Source organism: Lycorma delicatula, chromosome 7 (assembly GCF_047948215.1).
Source record: "Lycorma delicatula isolate Av1 chromosome 7, ASM4794821v1, whole genome shotgun sequence".
Lineage (NCBI taxonomy): Eukaryota > Metazoa > Arthropoda > Insecta > Hemiptera > Fulgoridae > Lycorma > Lycorma delicatula.
In genome coordinates, this window is record NC_134461.1 from 40501878 (window position 1) to 40518810 (window position 16933).

The 16933-nt window shown below is 30.3% G+C and overlaps 1 long non-coding RNA gene across 1 annotated transcript in view; it reads right to left on the bottom strand.

Annotated features, from left to right (window-relative positions):
• Positions 1-3389: 3389 nt before the first annotated feature.
• The window catches only part of LOC142327407 (uncharacterized), a 402205-nt gene continuing 388661 nt past the window's right edge, over positions 3390-16933 (bottom strand). Inside the window, exon 4 of the long non-coding RNA XR_012756980.1 lies at positions 3390-3450. This is a non-coding gene — a long non-coding RNA (uncharacterized LOC142327407). The remainder of the gene's footprint in view (positions 3451-16933) is intronic.

A 16933-nucleotide genomic window follows, 5' to 3' on the forward strand; every position in this document is an offset into this window, starting at 1 on the left:
AATTTTTAAAATTATTCTAAAGTGTTATTATTAAACTTCAAATTAACAGATAAAAATATAATACTCCAAATAAAACTACTTTTTATCTTTTTAAGCTTTTTTTTTGGTTTAGTTATATGATTTATTTACATGTTAATTACTAAATTATTACCCTTAAATAGTATCGATAAATCAAATAAAATCACGGATTAAAAAATAATATACATGCAAATTTTAAATTAAATCTTAAAATTTTACTAAGACTAGTTGTCCACTACGTATTTAAAATTGTGGGAATTTATTTTCCCCATTTTGATAACAAAATACATAATAAATATACTCCATTTAATAATTTTATTGTTAAAAAATTGAATAATCAAAGGGTGTTCTTAAAATCGAGGTTTTAAGTGACAGTTGTAAATTTAGACCTTCCCGAACACTTAGTTGAAAGTTATAACATGATGAAAACAAGTAACAAGGTTAGTTAATAAACCAAACCTTAGCCCTGTTGACAACTCCCACTAGTGGGCGTTTAGCGACTAGTGTATTAACATCCATTGTGTCGCCTTAAATTAACTTCTGAAATGACACTGGACTAAAAAAAAAGCTTTTAAAAAAATTACACGTTTAAAAAATTGCTGTTAAACAAAAAAAAAAAAAAACTGTGTTGAAATTTTATACGTGTATTTGTATGTACTGTATGTGGTAACGCCAATTAAAGTTTACCGAATGTGTAATAAAACCAGTAACATTTAACAGAATGTTACTAACCAAAAAAAATGACTAATAAATTGTTAATTATTTCGTACTTCATTTAGCGTATATAAAAAGAAACAAAATACTTACAAAAGAAATTTCGTAACAAAAAATAAGCAAAACACATTATTACTGAAAAAAAAGTTAATTCTTACTAATGAATAAAAAAACTAATGAAATTAACCTGCACCGATTGTAGAGAAATAAAAAGGGTTGTGTATCAATATTTTAAATTTATCGAAGTTGGACACAATGGAAGTTACTTATTTTTACATGTAGTATTCCTAGATAAAAAGGAAAAAAAATATCGTTTTTAAAACAATAAAATCTTTATTGTTGTTTTGTTGTTAGAAGAAGGTAATTTTGATATAAGATAAAGATCAAACCACAAAATTCCAATGTTAAGGCCATTGGCATTCCTTGATCAAACTGAGCCATCGAAACTGTAAGCAGTAAAAAGAGTAGGGTAACTAAGAATTAGTTTGGTTTTATAATTTTTTTATCTTATACAGGTCCAAATACCAAATAAAGGAGAAGTTACACCGATATAGTATTATATGGAAACTACTAATAACTTAAAGAGTGCCGTATAAATACGGTGCTGCGCGCCACCAAGCATAAACCTTTTACATTGTATTCGTATCACCGCAAGGTAAGACTGCCGAGTTAAGAAAGTGCAATGATTGTTGTAACGTACTATATATAATACGTGTAACAACTGGACTGTTCGATATAGTTCACCACTTCACCTGCTTCGAACGACTGCATCGAAAGTGATTTTATGATTTACTGATGCGATGCGCATTTACAACAACGGGTTGTTTTGTTTTTTTTTTTATTATAGTTATTTTCTAATAGTAAAAATATTCTAATAATAAATCATTACACGTAAAACTATACAGGCAAACTTCAAAAAAACGCCACAGGCTTTGCGGTTGACAGCCTACTCAGATACTCTCTCTACCCTTTAATAAATATCAAAATGTCTGTTGGGGTTTGATGGCTGAATAAACAATACCTTAGTAATAATTACCCTCTAGCCTATTCACATAATTATATACGAGTGCTTGCTTGCACGCACGCAAGTACGTAAATTAGAGTACACAACAAATCGTACAATACACGATAAAATAAAAACATTAAGGAGAAACTGATCCGCTCAAATATTCAGCACAACGTTTATTTTGCAATAAGGAAAAAGATGGTGTAGAGCTTACATACAAATTCCGTATTTTGTTATTTACCTCAAAAAAAGAGACATAAATCTTTACCCTACTGCTATTTTAAACCGGTTTCAATATATGAAATGATCGGTATAAAGATTGAACCCTTCTTAAAATCGACTTGTAATACAAAGAATAGGAGTGTAATATTTTAAAAAAGCATGGGAGTTCAAGCGAATATTTATGGAATAAAGATCAGAGAGAAAATCCGAAAATGTTACCGTCGGAAGAACACACAGAATGACGTGCGAAGGAAATGTAAAGGTACTAGAAAAAAGAGAAACACGAAAAAAGAAAGAAGTGAAAAAGGTTGAAAAGTGGTCCAAAAGTGGCCAAAATAGAAAAGAAAAAAATCAATATAGGAAAAAATATCATAATTTGATATAAATTATAAACCTCCTTCCCGATATAAATTAAATTTTAAATTGTAAAATTTATCTGATATGATAAATATCATGATATCAGGCAGATTCAAAACAACCTTGAAAAAAGCTATTGTTAAAAAGTGTCCTTATGTAAGTGTAATGTTTTTTGTTTCTTTAATATCTATGTGTGGATTTCCTTTTTTTTCTGGGTTTTATTCTAAGGTTTTTTTTTTTGAGTTTTTTTTGTGTTGGTTTAACTTTTATTTATAGTTTTCGTTTAATTTATTATTTTTTTCTGATTCTTTTTCCCTTCATGTACTATTTCGTTTATTTCATTGATGCAATGTAATCTTTTTTTTATAAATTGCTGCATTAAAATAAAACCATTTTTTAAAAAGAGAAAGTTTTCAACACGGATCAATCAAAAATGTTTTAAGCTTAATTTAATATTATATTCCCTAATACGGTGATTACCAATAATCTGGATACAATCACCATTTGGGAAACCCCATTACTAAAATCAATTTTTAATAAACCGTGTCAGTAAGTTAAGGAAGGAATTTTAGTGATGTGGAGAGAACCGTTTACTTCTTAAAGAGCCAGCTTTACTTCTTTTGACATATATTTCCTCTACAACCGAGTTTAATTGTTTATGGTATCCATTTTTTTTTTCATAAATATAAAATAAATTTTTTTTAGAGCTAAAAGGATGTTTATTTTTTTTTAGAAAGATATTTTGTATTACTGATCACTAATTTATATCTTCTTCTATGTTTTTAAGTAAGATTTACAATTATATAAATATCTAAAGATTAAAGTTTAACAATTAAAAAGTATATATACCTAATTTTATAAATGATTATGAGAATTTCTATTCGCTAATTTAATTTGGTAACCTTATTGTAATATAAATTTAAAATAATTGTAACGATTCCAGCCAAAATCAATATGAATCCGGTAAATAAACGAATTATAAGTAACACCAAAAAATCAGTTATTTTCTAAGAATATGAACTTAAAAAAGAAAGTGAAATTTGGTTTTAATTTCAGATTATAGACGTTAATAAAAACAGTATTATTACCTGTATATTATGCAAATGGTTTTCATAGAACGGTGGATCACTAACCTGCAAAAAAAACAAATAAAAATATCATTATTAATAAATAATTTCAAAAAAAATGAATTAACAAATGAATTAATTTTATTATATGGAACATTTTAAAGTACAAACGATAAAGTTATCAACACTAATGTTAGTGATACTATTCCACTTAAAATGAAATTATCCTACAATATAAACACGTAACACATACTATATGTACGAGTATTTCTGAATATGATTATGCTCGTAAATCAACTAATATCAGATACGCAGCTTATTTGCGTTAATCTACTTTTCCTGATTGATGAAAATGTTAATAATTCCTCATTAATTAATTATCAAGTACAAATCTAAGATATCTTTAATGAAGAATTAAATCAAGCAATTTTATTTTAACATACATCCTTTGAAATTCGTGATTTAAAAAAGCTGGACAGCAAATTTCCAGTAACACCATATGATACATTACGATATTCCAAAACTAATTCTAATAGACACTGTACTTTTACTTTAATACTTTGTTAAAGCATATTTTATTCTTTAGTAAGAATAAAAGTTTTATTTGTATTTCAGAACAATATATTTAAATAATTTAACACGAAATTCAACCCAAAATCAGTATTTCTATCAGAAATCCGTATGGTAGATAAAGCCATAACTTAGCTCACTGCCGTGGTTTCTATGATTGGTAAAGCGCTTAAAAATCTACATCTACAATGTTTTATTTGTAATAACAATTTTTCGCAATGAAATTTTACTAAGGCAGCTTTTACCTATCAATATATCAGGCTGCAAAAACGTTTTTCTAATTGATTAACTCTTCCTACGAGTGACTGAATCACACTCATGACAATTATTTATAAATACTGATTAACATTCTTATTTAATAATAAGCGGTTCGTAGGGTACAAAACATTACAGATATTATAGAAGACAAAGATTACAAATATTTAGTAGAATAAGTCGCAAGAAAATTTCAAACGTCATTAACTATACCCATAAATTCCGATTTATTGGAGAAGATTATAAGTAAATTTATTACTGTAGTGTCATTTCTAGCGTTAATACCAGTAATTGTAAATAATAATAATAATAATAATAATTAAATGAAAGATTTAAATCAAGAATTAAATCGTTGCTTTGGGATTACAATATCGGTAAAGGAGTCCAACGGATAGTGTTTTAGAAAGTAAATACAACCAAAAATTTATTTAGATTTCCTGATGCTATGGAAGTCAATGGAATTTTATACAAGGAAAATGAACCATATAATTTACTAAGAAGATATTACACTACAGGGGGATGAGAAAATGGATACAGGAATAATTGACATACAAGTGTACAGGAATGAATATTATTAACGTGGTAAAAAAAAAAAAAAGTATAAAATTCGTTTTATAAATTATAATTGTCAGATGCTGAATAGAATCAACTTAAATATAAAATATACAATCTAGAATATTCTGATTTTAAAATGATTTCGATAAGACGAATTTTACATAAACCTTGTATTTTATTTATTTATTCAATACTACTATTTTATTTTATACTTGCACATTTTTGTTAAATAATAACTGACGGTAGACTAAAAACAAAACAGGGCCAACCCAGTGTAATAGTAATAATAATAAGGATTATAAGCGCGCAGCTGATGGTTATGGTTCACTGGTTAAAGATAATTGTATATGTGGTCACCATACCATAACACACGTCCTGTACATACTGTAACCACGTAAAGGACAACTGCAGAATCAAACCGTGGAATAAATAATAACTATAGACTACTAGTAATAATAGTGATAATAACAAAAACAATAATTATATATTACGCAGAAAAATATCACGTCAAAAATTATAATAACAAGAAAGAAATTACGTTAAATATTAAATTAAATCAGATCTTTCCTTTAATTTTGGTTACAAAAATTTACAATATTTTTATAACAAATAATTATGGAAAACGAGAATAAATAATTTATAAAGCAGCATCAATAAGCGTTCCCAAAATATTACGCTTGAGACTAAATTACGATCCTACTTCAACCGTATGCTACAACACAAATATCACTTTGGCACCTAAGTTTCAGTCAGTTTTTTCTAACATGCTTGAACCGCTTAGAGTGCTTGGACCTATAATTCTTATAGAACAGAAATAATATATTTTTTAAATCTTCTAAAGTACCACAACCCTAGAACATTAAAATTTAGGCAGTCAAATTTAGAGTATAACTGAAATTCCCTGGATACTAAAAAACAGCTGACAACACAATCGTAAGACTTTCCCGTCACGGGGTTTTTTTTCTGATACACGGCTTGCCCACACAACTTAATTTAAATTTTATTTAAATATAATATTTTTTGTTTATTTAATTCAATGATTCTAACTAAAGCGCGTGCGCATACAGTATTTCATTCAGGCGGGTGTGGCGATACTAGCGGTCACTTTAAATACTTTTTTAAACTTTAAATATTATTCGTTTATCAAATTCTACCGCTCACCTGTGACGTTGTAACATAGCAGGTGATTTCGAAATCGAAAGTTCTGAGGTCAAAATCGTAATAAAGGCAGTTACTTTTATAAGGATTTGAATACTAGACTGTGAACACCGGTGTTCTTTGATGGTTGGGTTCCAATTAACCACACATCTCAAAAATGGTCGTCCTGAGACTGTACAAGATTACATTTCATTTACATTCATACATAATATCCTCATTCATCCCCTATGAAGTAATACCTTACGATGTTTTCGGAGGCTGAACAGAAAAATAAGGCGATTACAACAGCTGTACTTCAGTGCTACATTAGCTCTTCTTGTGATGAGAGAAGTACTAATGTCGCACTATAACCACTAGTTTATTTACAGCGTTTTTCGGGGTGAGGGTGCGATTTTGCAATCTCGAGATACTGAGGGTGATCTTGCTCTACAGCTGTACCCTCTTGACCTTTTAAGTTGAAAATTTAATGGCATCAATGCCCCATAAATAGAAGTAAACTGACCAAGTTTGATTAAAATCGGTCCAATAGTTCTGTAGATATACGGTGATTTAGAGTGCAACGCCGAACATACACAGACATACATACGAACATCTGGAAAATTTCAATCCGGTGTTTTGGGTTCTTTAAGTGTCAAAACGTAAAAATCCGGTGAAAACCGTAAATCCCCCAATTGGACCGATTACAATACTTTTTCTTCTAAAACTATGGCGCCAAACGGGAAAGCGAAATTTTCGTCGTTAATTGTACGAACTATATAAAATCAAAGTTTTTTATCTACCAGAAAAATACAATAAAATTTCTGTATTTCTTAAAATAAAATTATTAATAGCTAAAAATACTTCCATCGTTTTTGCCTCTGATACTAAAAATCAGTAAATTAACAAATAAATAAGGTTTAAAAAGAGCCGTGAATCTTAATTTTGTTATTTGTTAACTGTTGAGATTTTTTTTTATGCATTATAGCATAGATGAAAAGGGATAGAAAGTACATCAAATCAGTAAATATTTAATAATGATTTTTTTTTGGGATGGCAAAGAGTTTCCAAAAAACATCAACCGATATAGTGTCCAAGCCTTCTAAACGAACATAATTCAGCTGATAAAGAAATTGAACATATTTTAATAATTAATAAATAAATTTATATATATATTCTGGTAGAAAGATAAAAAGAAATGACCTTGAACGATCCATTCGGAGAGCGAAAGCATAACATTCAAGGTTACATCGAGTAATAATGTTATTGTAATAATAAATCCACAGATGGGAACAAAAAAATTTGTTACAATATCGTACGTAGACCAACATCGAACAGACCAGTAATATTCTGTACTTTCTTTCTTTATTACCAGTAGCTTAACCATAAAGCGATGAAGCGAAACAACCGGAACCAAAAAAATACTATTAGTATCTGAAGATATAATGTTTCAGTTTCCGTTTCTTCTGACTTAACATATATAAGCAAAAGTACGAGTATAAATTATTATAAACAAGATTCAGAAGAAAGTGATCGACCGAAACATGTTTCACAAAGAATTTTTTTTTAAGGAGGAAGAATAAACGGGCATTCCAATGATTTGATATCATTACGATTCCTTTTTAATCAACGATATATAAATTAAAAAAATTTTTTGAAGATATCTAACGGTTGATGTGTCATAAAAGTTAGACTTACGAGTCATTTTAAAGTTGTTGTTTCCATAATTTATTATCCTGCAATGTATAAAATAAGAATGAAGAAGGTAGATCGCTCGCGAGACCACAGACCTCGTGGAATTTACGGCGGAAAGTATTAAAAGTTTTTTCTTTAATCGGTTTCCGCGGAGAAATATTTTAAACACTTGGTTATAACCTTGTATTAAAATAAAGAATTATCGATGGTTTTTCAGTAAATAAGTGAAAGAAGCCGAAACAATGCAAAAAAAGAATGTTACGTCTGCAGCGTAACATTCATGACTGAACGAAGTTACCGCCAGTTCACACTGTTCTTACACGCTGTTGGAGATTGTCTGCATAACCATACATTATTGAATTCTGTTAGAACGAAAAGTTTGCGTAATTAAAATGCGTATCATATTTGATGAAGATCGGCTAAACGAAAGCTTTCTTAACATTAACAGTGGTTGTCTGGAATTCCTTCGTGGATAGGAATTCAGTAGAAACCGACACATCAGCTAGTGTGGTTGCCAAAAGTATAGATAGAAAACGTCCCCAAACCCATTGTAGTGAGTATATCTGATAATCCATGAAGACGACTTACTAAATAACAATATACCAGTATGTGGTGGAATTTATCTGCGACATGATGAACGACCAGGAATATGGCAAATATTTTTTTTTTACCAAAAATATTGTAATTTTGAACACTGAAACATGTAATCTCTGCAAGCGACCAAAAAGGAAACCGTAATTAGCTGAAGTTAATTTTGAAATGATTAATAGGTAACCTATTAATAACATTAATAGGTAGCGAACGTAGTAGGTGGTAGTTCGAGATGCAGCGTAGAAAATATTCTTCTCTAACATTCAATGTGGAGCTATTAAATGGGAAACGTTCAGTGAAACTGTTACTGAGCCTAATCCTGTAAACAATACCATCTAAAAGAAGATTCTATATGTGTCTAATGAGATTTTATATGTGTCATAAGATGACACGTGTCATGTTTAAATCACGATTAGCTGATCATTGTTAGAAAAGAAGGCTCACCCGCTATCCGTAAAATGCTTATTATAGAACTGGATCGGAATGCAACGGTAGCATGCCAAAGAAAGTTGTTATGAACTGGATCCAAACATCCCGAGCTCCGTTCGTATAGAAAACAACCTAACCATAATTCGATCGAGATTTTATCAAAATATAAAGATGTATTTTACGCCCTCCCCTCCCCCCCCATTATTAAATATTACTAACAAACAACACTGAACATATCTAAACTTCATAAAAAACTAAGAATTTCAGTTTGCGTAAATGCGGGGAACTAGCAGTTATTATATTTTTGGTTTTTATGTAATTTGATAGCGATTGGATCTGTTCGTAGACCTCCCATCTACTGACTATAAAAGAAAGGTCCAACCTTAGGCTAAGATGCTTATGAAAGGTAAAACTTAACAGTATAAAATTATTATGTAGAATTATCCACCTTAAATTTACTTATTTCATCAATGTAATTTTTAAGGTAAAAGATAGTTTACAAAATAATTCCAAAAGGTAAATTAATAGTTAAGGAAAATATTCGGTTAATTTATGAAAATAATTTATAACTGCAAACTCACAGTTATATTTTTTTTATCTTTAAGCGTAAACTAAGAAGTAAATATGTCATAAAGAAGCTGTAATGAAAATAACAACTAAAACCACTTAACATATTTAAAATTATTTACTCGTTACAAATTAAGATAAAATAAAAATATGGTAATGAAACGACAAGAATGTAAATATGAAAACAAATAATATTAAATTATACGAAAACAAAAATTTTAACAGTTGTAAAAATAAAAAAGAGGAATGTAGTTTCCTTATCATTATTTTTTTTTACTGTCATTTGTTATTATTATTATCATCGTTCCCATACAATTATAAAATAAGAAAAGATACCGTATATACATTTTTCACTGAATACCTGATATTTGCATTTAATAACATAGTTAATACAGTTGCCAACTAAAACAAGTTTTCTATTTCTTAAATAATTGATCGGTATTATCTATGTTATAACTAAACTATATTAAGAATCATGTAAATGTAATAGATATATAACATAATATGTACCAGACATAATAACTACCGATTCTATTATCATATTATAAAGTTTTATTTATTTTTAAACAACAAAAAACCCGATATAGTTCTTTCAGTTTTATGTTTATTATTGTTGAAACAATATAATGTATTATGCGGTGGGTGTATTTATTTATAATATATTTTATAGGTCAACATTAAATTAACTAAAAGTAAAAACGTAATTTTTTATTAATAAATAAACTAAGTCAGCTTGTCATGTCTATTATTAACCGTACTGAAATGAAAGCAGCAGCAACAGCAGTTAAGGAGTTGATTTAAAAACTGGAATAATATAACAAACAAGCGGTTACATTGTTCAGTGAACAATGAAGTAATACAGAACAATAATGAAAACTAGCAATTTTACTTTTCTACAAAATTAACTATAAATTTAACAATTTTTAGAAAAAATAAAAGAAATTACGATTTTTTTTATCTGTAATAAAAATAAGTTATTATTAATAACAAATAACATGATCCGATACTACCAAAATTTAAAATAAACATTGCCCCTAGCAGCGTATTATCGTTAACCCGAACTAGCATTGAAGGTTTAAAAAATGCGTGAAAATCCAACTTTATTGATTTTAATATCAAAATTTTTAACGGAAATTTTTTATATACTGCTTTTTTTTTATTAAAACTGGATGAAAAATCTTACTAGCTTAACAATATATGTTCGAAAAAATGGTGTTTTTTTATTGTAATAACGGATATAATAAAATATACGGTTTTTAACTAACTTAATTAAAAAACACCATTCATTATCACAACAGAGAAGTCTGTTTTACTGTTCTGTGGTATTTAAATATATACGAAGACGAAAGGTGTTTAATAATGTATAGGGCAACATACAAAAAACGATATAACAAGTCATTAAACAATACTATTATAAAAAAAAAATATCGACTTTTTATCACTTTCAAAAAAAAAACTTCTAAAAATTTAATTTCCAATAAAAAGTTTTTATTCTGACAAGTTAAATTTTGTGATATATCATTTTGTTCACCATTAACAAAAAAATATGAAACGTTAATTATCTTGAAACTAAAATAACAGTAGTAATTTTATTTTTAATCCAAGAAGAAACATTTTAATACCGTGAACTTCTTGATTTTTGGATCTTAGAATAGAGCATTTAGGTATCCTAAATTTATCATTAATTGGGGAAAATGCGGTTAAATTAATTTAAATTACAATTAATCTGATGAATATATAAATCACTCCAAAACAATTTTGCTAAAAATTGGGATAATCCGATCCGTTGGTAAAAAACAAAAACGAATTTGCACATATACAAGTAAGTTTGAAAGTAAAAAAAAATAATTCTTTCCGTTTAATCTCATGTTATTAAATCTTAGAGTAGACCATCCTTTTCCTCTACTCCTATACTACAGAGAAAAAAAACGAGTAAAACGATTTAAGAATAAAATGGGCAATCAAGAATTAGCCTTTGATGGTGAGCGAAATTATTATAGTGCCTAGACAGAAAATCCTGTAAATGCCAATTGGATATTATAATAAAACAACGAACTTCTAGATCGTAAAATTTAAAACAAAGCGATTATTATTCAATACCATTTATAGAGTTCCTCAAAATTTGATTTCCTCAAACTTTTAGCGATAAGTTATACAAATTTTTATATATGAGGAGCTTTTTCAGAATTTTTTACAGTGTAATTTGAGATACCAGAGGTAGTTTGAAGGAACCATTAAGATCACACGAAAAAGTGTTTTTCTCGATTTTCGAATTAAAAAAACTACTCAATTTTATTTATTTATTTTTTTTAAGCAGTGTGTTGCCACTGCAGAAATACAATCGATATAAAATTTTTCTATTTCAATATACAAAAACTTTTAAATAAAATTTTGAGGAACTCTATAAAGGGTATTAAATAATAAAAAGAAATTTTCAAAATGCAGTATACAATTTGTCAAGTACCTTCGTACATCGTAATGCACGCACTACACTTCAACGAATGAGTTATACAAAGAGAAACCCATTACAGAGAAAATGTGAAAGATAACTGAACATAAAAATCCACCTTACTGGAAACAAAAATCAATAGAATATAGCCGTAAAGGATGAATTAAAATATAAAAATAGATTAGATGTATGATTCGTAATTAATTAAAGAGGGAGTTAAAGGGCTTCCCGAAAAAGTGGAAAGATTTAGAAAATACATATACAATTAGAGAAAAGTTTAATTGATTTCAAGAATTTGGACAGTTTTTTAATTTTAAGCACGGTTAATTAGACAGAAATATAAAACAAGTAGGATGGAACCTCTTGTATAAATACTATTTAATACATCATAATTAATAAGAACGCATGGTTATGAAGAAGGTACTTAACTATAATTATTAAGTGTCAGCTGAGGTCTCGTGGAGCCTAGACGTGTCTGCAACAACTTGCTTTCACTTTTTACTATTTCTGTTTTTTGTTCTTGTTTCCGTTTTGTTAGTTGCGTTTATTGCTTTATGTTCGTTTTCCGTATTATTTACATTTTATTTTCGAAGCCTTCCGAGGCTACGCAATGCTTTCCTTAGGAAAGGTGAGCTAAGGCATTTAATTTTTAATATTGGACTGTTTTTAGCGAAATTGGTGCCTGTGGACAATATTACGGCCGTTCGGTCACGTTCCGAACTGTTTTGTGTCGTTTTAGAGGCTTGGAACTTGTTTTTTTAACGATTTCGTTAGCCTAAAATTCGTGCCTAGCAACCGTAGGCTACTTACGGTTTTTAGTAATTTTCCGTCGAATAAGTGCACTTGTATGGTTGTGGACGGTATTTTCAGCAATTTTATTACTTTCATAATTATTCTTGACGTATTTTGCTACTTTTCGTTTGATTTTTTGCGAAAGTTACTGGAAAGAAGGATCTGTTTACATCAGCTGTTCGTTGTTTGTTTATGTTCGGCCTTAGAAAATCTTTTCGTTCTTGAGAATATTCTGGCCTTTTTGGTGCGCTTTTGTTTTGTATTACTGGTTATTATTTAATTTTTACGTTTCATTGTGGTTTTCGGGATCTTTTTTCTGATAATTGCCACTATTGCCACGTACAGTGTTGCGAGGAAGCTGATTGAATACCGGGTTAGGATCGGCTGGGTGAATTGTCGGGCTTCCGTGAGGGATACTGTTGATAGGCGTTATCGCTATTAGGGCCGGGGCCACGTGTCCTAGACTTCTCGCGGGCCAATTGTGGGAACCCGCGGTTATGCGTTATTTGTGGAAAATAATGATCGGACACATTGTGCTGCTCGCGAGTGAGTTGCTGTCCTGAATGAGTTGCTTTTTGGAGAGTGGTTGCTGTTCAATGTCTGGCTTTCTGGTTTCTCCTGTATGGAGGTGTTCTAGTTTATTTCAGTACCGTGAAGGGTGGGGTAGCGATGGGGTGCCGGATAGTATTGAATCGGCGTCTGTCCACGCTTGTGTGGGTGGCCGTCGATGTTGAAACATGGGGACTCTGGTACCCCGGAGCTGGTAAGACCTAGTCCCGGCAGGTGCGGCTTGTGGGTCGCGCTTGTTAGAGGCAGGGACTTGAAAGACCGAGTCCCGGCGGAGGTGACCTTTGGGTTGCCTCCTTCCGTTTGAGGCAGGCAATGCAAGACCGAGTCCCGGCTCCCGGGGTGGTCGCTGGGCACGACTTTGTCGGACCTGGTGATTTCACACTGGGAGTTATAGAGGCAGGCAAGGAAATCAAGATCCTACCGGCGGGCCTGCCTGTCATGCCGGACTTACAGCCGGTAGACGGGTGAGCTCGTTAGAGTTAAGGACACTTACCCGGGCCGTCCTTATGCTTTATCTGGATCCGGCCGGTGGGGGAGAAGGTGAAAAAAAAGAAAACGTAGTTAGTAAATAATTAAACTACTAAGAAATATGTGTTGTTATGTACGTATGAAATTTAAACAAACGTTTTTTAAAAAAATATAAACGTCCTGATATAGCTTCCTGCAGCCTCATAGTAGACAAAAAAAAACTTTTACGGGAAAAAGTATCTGTAGAAAGGTTTAAGAAGGTTGACAAAAACTGATAAAATCATAAGGTACATAAATCTTTCATGCAAAATGTTGACCGTCAATTGAACCCAATTGTAAGGCTTTTAATGCATAAATCAAAGATGAGAAAAAACAAAACAAAATTTTACCCAATATAAGACATAATGAGAATGAGAACGGGAGAACGTCTGTTCTTTCAATAAGCGTAAAGAAGGCGCGATTACAATCACCGACCGAACCATAATGGGAGTACGGTATAAATGGGTTGCGGGAAGGAGAAAGAAATAGGGTACGGGCTATACAGTAAGCGACAGAAAGAGGGTGTACGGATCGGGCTGGCCTTCAATTTTCTTATTTAACCGACATAAGTTAACAAGAAAGTAGGAGGCGGCCGGCGTACAACAAATAGACTGGCAAATTCACTCCAGGGAGACAAGCATCTCCCAATAAAATAGATCAGGCAACGAGCACAATGGGCCGGCCATTTGTTTGAGTTATCTTTTCCCGCCCGGTTCTAGCTCCAACAGACCAGCTTCCAGCTCTAGCTAAAGCTCGACGTGCGAGCGGCTCGAGGCGTATCTTCGGTCGCTCGTTGCTTCTTGACCGTTTCTTCTTCTAGTTTACCATCCCCGGTCGTCAATAACGAACAATAGTGTTATTTTATATGAGAATTCCGATTTGTAATTATTATCACAATAGCTTACCGTTTATTACCACGCTTACAAATTGTATAAGGAAAATATATTCGAATCTTTTAATAGATAAATCGATTTAACGAAGAATAATGAAACTCGTCGACAAAAAGTGTGTAATTTTTTGAGTAAAATTATTTTATTAAATTATTCTATTATTTAAATTATTTTATTGTTTAAAAAATTCTAGATCCGTTTTCAGAATCTCTCTCATTACGTAATTTAGTAATATTTTCATTCTAATGAATTTTTTTTTAGTACAAACAATAACTAATAAATAAATTTAAAAGTTCTACAATTGTAGACCTACATTTTCATTTCATGCTTCAAATTTACCATACATATCTACGAATGAAAATAGCGGTTAGAAAACTAATAAACAGTTAACAATTATTCATACAAACAAAAATTATATATGCTATTATAGATTTACTTTCTTTATCCTTAAATTAACATGTATCCACTGATAAATTATTGAAAATATAATAATTATCCAAAGATAATCTATGTCATCTCAAAAATTTAACTTAAATGTAACTGTTACAAATCACTACCGAAAATGAATTAGCAATTTTCATAAACAATAAACACTCCCGCGCAAGGCTTAAAAGGAGAAATAAGAAGTAAGTTCCCATTCATTCCTTCATCATATATTGCTGTTGAATATTCAGTCCTAACATTTACGTCTTCATGTTATTTTCACCTCAGGGATTAGCTACATAGTGAATATAATTACTCTAGGGGTAAAAATGGTAAAACAACAAGTTAAAGTATCCTTTTCCTGATTCAACTCAATAACTGAAAACGTTTCTAAAATTACAAATCATCCATTAATATACGTTTTAACATTATATATTCCGACATCTGTGTACACATCGATGTTAATATAACTAGAAGAAAACGTTTATGAATTATAGTTAAATTTTAAAATAATCTAAAGAAATGTTTAACCAAACGATGATAACAATAATTACTATTAATATATTTAGTAGACATTATTATCATAATAAAGTAAATTAATACGGGTTAAGTAGAGTAACATAAGAATATTTATTGCCTGTTACGTAATACACAGTTCAAGTTTACAACTGCATATACGAATACGGAGTAAAATATGCATTCTTCTACGATATTAGTAAAAGAAAGAATTAAAGAAAGATGAGGAAAAGAAGAGAGGAAAAAAAGGAAAAGATAGCGATAGCAAAGTAATAAGCTGTAGAAAGGCATTTAACCATCTCATCTCAATTCATAATTAATACAACGAACGCATTGTTGGAATCCGTCTGGATATACAACTTCTCTGACAGGTTCAAGGTTATATTACTTATAATAATATAAAAACGAAAACATAAATAAAAAAGTGGGAGGAACAAGAAAAGATAAGTGTAAAAATATGTAGGCATTTTTTAAATAAAATTTTATTAAATAAATTAACGTGAACTTATTTTACATGTAAATTTACTTAAAATTCCGTGCGTAAAGAGAAATTTAGTAAAAAATAAACATCATTAATATAATAGAACATAAACTAAAATACTACTGGAAATTTAATATAAAAAATACTCGCTAGCGAGTGGACGATTTGCATTATCACACACTAAAATCTCTTTGATGTTTGAATAAGCTGGTTCGGTTCCCACTAGATATACGTCTTAAAATTTTTAATTTTTGACTGATTTGTATGATATTTTGGAAGCCTTCACAGATCTAGCGCAGCTTTTTTTCTATATTTATCGATTGTAGGCGGTTACCTCTGTTATTCGTGTAGTCGATGTATTTGAGCAATTTAAATTCAGTGATATCCAGGCCAGGCGATTTTAAATAAGCAACAGATGGTGGCCAAGAACGGTAACGCATATTCTTACGAGTTCAAATAAAGAAAGTGGCACTAAATATAAGAAGAGTTCTGGAAAACTAAATCAATTGATTTATATTAGATTAAGGTTGCCATACGTGTAGTTGGAACCGAACCGGGTTCTTCCTAGACAAAGAATTAGTTAATGTATGATACACTCAATTAAATCTTATCGTATGAAATTTACCGATTTACTTCGGTCGTTATGATTTAATTACTTTTGGATGATTAATCTGATTCTTCCTTCTTTATTCAACTTGCTGAAAGGTTTACATAATCATTTATATACTTCTAAAATTCATAATTCTTAGATGGATGAGGATTTTCCTTACGAAAGCCATAGTGCGTGAAGAAAAACAATTTGTTACAAATATTTGCACAGATCTAAAAAAATGTAGGTGTTAACACAGTTTCCATCCTGGTAGAGATACTTCGATTTTCTGAAAGATTATAGAACGATGGAACTGTTTTACTTCACTACCTCAAGTATTTGTTTGATAATCTTTGAGGAATTGTACAGTTTATTATTCATATCCAGTTCCCTTATTCCTGATGCTTTTCTCTCTGGTGACTTACTATGAATTTTTGCTAGACATCCATCAGATTCATGTTGAGGATGTGTTGTAGACCTGAAGCTTGCCGAGACCTTGGTATTTCGTAGTCTTAGGGTTTCTGTGCCCGTAGATC